The sequence below is a fragment of the Rhinolophus sinicus genome, linkage group LG02 (assembly GCF_036562045.2).
Source record: "Rhinolophus sinicus isolate RSC01 linkage group LG02, ASM3656204v1, whole genome shotgun sequence".
NCBI lineage: Eukaryota > Metazoa > Chordata > Mammalia > Chiroptera > Rhinolophidae > Rhinolophus > Rhinolophus sinicus.
The window spans coordinates 17,166,659-17,170,772 of NC_133752.1; positions in this window are offsets into that span (position 1 = coordinate 17,166,659).

A 4,114-nucleotide genomic window follows, 5' to 3' on the forward strand; every position below is an offset into this window, starting at 1 on the left:
TAAATAAGAATTAAAAATTGTGTTACAAAAAATAATCAGACATTAAAAAAAAAAGATGGATATGAAAAAGAACCAATTAGGAATCTTGCAAATAGAAAATGCAGTCTCTGAAATAAAAAATCGAATAGATTGGATAAAATCTAAACTTGGTGCAGTCATGAAAAGAAGTCAATTGAAAGATAAGGGAGTTCACCCAAAATATAGCACAGAGAGGGACACAAAAGTTTTCAAGTATGTAAAAATGATGAAAAAATATGCAGGATAGATTTAGAGGCTACAACATACAGCACATAGAAGTAGCAAAGGGTAATGGTTCCAAATTTTCCAGAATGGTAGAAAGACTGAGCCTCCAGATTGCAAGTGCATTCTCAGTGAAGTTGCAGCATGTCCAACATAGAGAGAAAAATCTTAAAAGCCATCAGAGAGAAGCGCTAGATCACCTAAAAAGGAACCACAATTAGACAGACAGTAATTTTCTCATCAGCAACAGAAGAGGTCAAAGATAGCAATTAGAACAGCTAACACTGGTACAATGTGCTAGTAGGCACCACCTCAAGTATTTGATGTGCATCAACTAATTGAATCCTTGCAAGAATTCTATGAGATAGGATTCGTCTTATCCCCTTTTTATAGCTGAGAAACTGAGCCAGAGAGAAGTTTAATAGTTCTTGCCCAAGCTCTCATAGTTAGTAAGGGAAGGAGTTGGGACTCAAACCAAGTTGATTTGGTTCCAAATGCTCCTAATCATTAGTGATACTGCTTCTCACTGTAGAGGTAATGAGGGAAAACAAATGGCAATCTTGAATTTTAGCCCTAGCTAAATTAAGAAATGTTTTGGCATACAAAGATTAAAAACATATATTATTCATAGACATTCATTAAAATAATTATTAATGTATATATTTCAACAAGGAGAAAAATTAACTCAAAAGAAAGGTTTGGGAATCACAATACAATGACCAATCAATCGGTCATCTGTTTTGGTACACTTAACTATGAAAGGTTAAAATATTAAATGTTTTTCTTTTTTATTGAGATATAATTGACATATAACATTATTAGTTTTAGATGTACAACATAATGATTCAACATATGTATATATTGTGAAACGATCACTACAAGAAGTCTAGTTAAAATCCATCACTACACATCATTACAAGATTTTTTTCTTGTGATGAGAACTTTTAAGAACTTAGCAACTTTAGTCTCTTAGCAACTTTCAAATATACAATACAGTATTATTAACTACAAAAGTATTGTATTTTTAAAGAAAAGGTAAAACGAAACTAAGGCAAAAATAACAAGATGAGCAGCAAAAAATAGTTAAAATAGTTTGTTTCTATTCAAGTATATAAGGAAGAGAGAAATACTGAATGTCTTCAGATTTGTTTTTTAAAATTATAGTTAATAAAAGAACATAAACAGAACTGACAGCTTCTGCATCGACAGAGAGGGAAAAGAGGAAAAATAGAAATATATCAGAATATATAATAGAAAATAGAAAACTTTTTCAATGTAGCAGAATGAGTGGAAGAAAAAAAGGAAACAAATTAAAGAATGGCCTATTGAAAATGCAAAATTAAGTGGTAGAAATAGCTTCAAATATATCAATAATTATGATAAAGGTAAATGGAATAAATTCACTTATGAAGAGGTAGGGATTATCTGATAGAATTTTTAAAAATCCTGGGCATACTGACAAAGCCACATGAAAGGATTGTAATAAAGGTAGAGAAAGTATATCACACAAATATTAACAAGAGGAATCTGGTATTATACTATGTACATCAGACAAAATAGAATTTAAGGCAAAAATCAATAGTGACAAAGGAGGGTAGTATATAATATTAAAAGAAATGACCCTCTTAGAAGACATACCAGTCATAAACTTGTATAGCCTTCCTAATATAACCTCAAAATATAAAAACCAAAACCGACCAAATCACCAGGAAAAATTTATCATAGCGGAAAATTTTAACCGATCTCAAGAAGACTGTTATTTAAAGCTGATCCAAAATATTTAGGATTTAAATTTAAACAAACAAAAAAAATCCAACAGTTTAAAATCTATTTAAAAATACTGTATTTATTAAATAGAGAATACATTATTTTCAAGTACATGTGGAACTCTTAGAAACAGATCATGTATTAGATCAAAATATTTTCAAAGAAATAAAACAAGGTCCACATTCTCTGTTCACAATGCAATTAAATTGGATGTCAAACTTCCAAAAGTTTGGAAACTAAAAAATGTACTCTAAACAAGAGAAAGGAAACCGTAACGGCACAGAAAGTATTTTGAACTGAAGAACATTTAAAGTATTATACATCAAATCTTAAGTGTATAGCTGAAGTGATACTTAGAGCTAAATGTCCTGCTGGCTACTCAGTTACCTTCCCTGCAAGCTGCTCATGTTCCCAGTTTCTTCTAGATCCTTCCTAGATATTCAAAACATATGCAGGCATAGATACATATATACATGCATAACAATGTGTACTGTATGCTACCATTGGTATAAAAAAGTTATAAGGAATATATACAAATTTCAGTTAAAACTACATGTTAAAGATTTTCCTTTTCTTTGTTTTTTTTTAATGACTGCATGGTGTTAACTGTGAAACTTTAGAAGCATTTGCATTAAAATAAGAAACAAGACAAATATGCCCACTCCCAACCAACTAACGATTTAATGTTTTCCTGGTGCTCCTAGCCAAAGCAACGACCAGGAAAATAAATTAGCAGTATAATAATTGGAAGGAAAGAGACAAAACTCTTTTTATTTGCACGGAGAACAATCATCTGTACAGAAACCACAAGAAAAATCCCAAGAAAATTCACTATCAAATTATTAGAATGAATAAATGAGTTTAACAGGGTTGCTAGATGCAAAGTTATTAAAAAGTGATTATGTTTTTATATACGCCAGTAACCAATTCAAAATTTTAATTGGAAAAAATGTTCCATTAATAGCACCACAGGTCACATCCTTAGATCCTCATGAAAAACAAGAAAAGAATATGGGGCCTGCAGGCTCCAGCTGGAAAAATTCCAGTAAAGGTTTCTTAGGTTGTTTCATGTGCCCATCTGTGCCTGAGACAGCGATGGTGGTGGGGGAGAGATGGGGTCTGTGATTAATGGTATTACACATGTGAGGCAAGGAAGGAACGATTCTCTCAAAATGGGTGGCTGTCGTCAGTAGCAAAAGCAATTTTCATCTCCCACACATGTCTGTAAACAGCAAGCGCGTTCAGAGCCACGGCAGTGCCTAATTGTCCTTGAAACCTTTTGCTCTGCCTTACACATGATAAAACCCAATAAAAGAGCAACAAAGGAGTGCGTGCATGGAACCCAGGACCATCCATCTGCAGCTTCCTCTCCTCTTCCCAAGGGCATCCGGAACCCCACAACTGGGGGCAGAAGCCTCTCGCCAGACCCTCGCTGAGTGAGTGGCAAAGGAAGTAGCTGTCCGTTGAGATTGAGGGGGGCGGCGCAGTGCTCAGAACTCTGCTTCCATTGAACTTGGCTGCCTCCACCAAGGCCCGTGGTTTCTGAGAGTGTAGAGCCCTCTGCCCTTGGGAAATGAGGACAGCCTTCCGTTCTGCCCAGCAATTTGTAGGGGAGAAGGGAGATTGCTTCTCTTTCATTTTATTGCCTAAGAGAAATAAGAGATCCAGTCTTTTAAAGACCTCCCCTCATCCCACGCTGCCAATCCTGCTCTCTTCAGCACCAATAGTACCACTAGGTATTGGGAAAGGAGAGAAAATTAACATTTAAATATAGCCAGGTCCCTGGGGAAATCATCCAGAAACATCCTTTCCGGACTCAGAACTCCTGTGGCACTCTTAAGAACATCTGATCCTTTTTTCCTGCCCCTCGGTTCTCCCTTTGGAAGGCTTTCCTTCCTCCCAACACTTTGCCACTCTGGGGCTGTCAATCAAGGGTCAGGCCTAGGGCTGTCAATCAAGGGCCGGGTCTGGGGCTGGCCAATCAGAGAGCCCCATTCAGGTGACATGGTGATTAGTTCAGGGTGGGCCAAGGACCAAAACGGGCCCTGGGAAAGGGGGGGCCTCCCTCCTTCTGTAGGACTTTGTCTGGAGCCCGTGGACCCCCCTT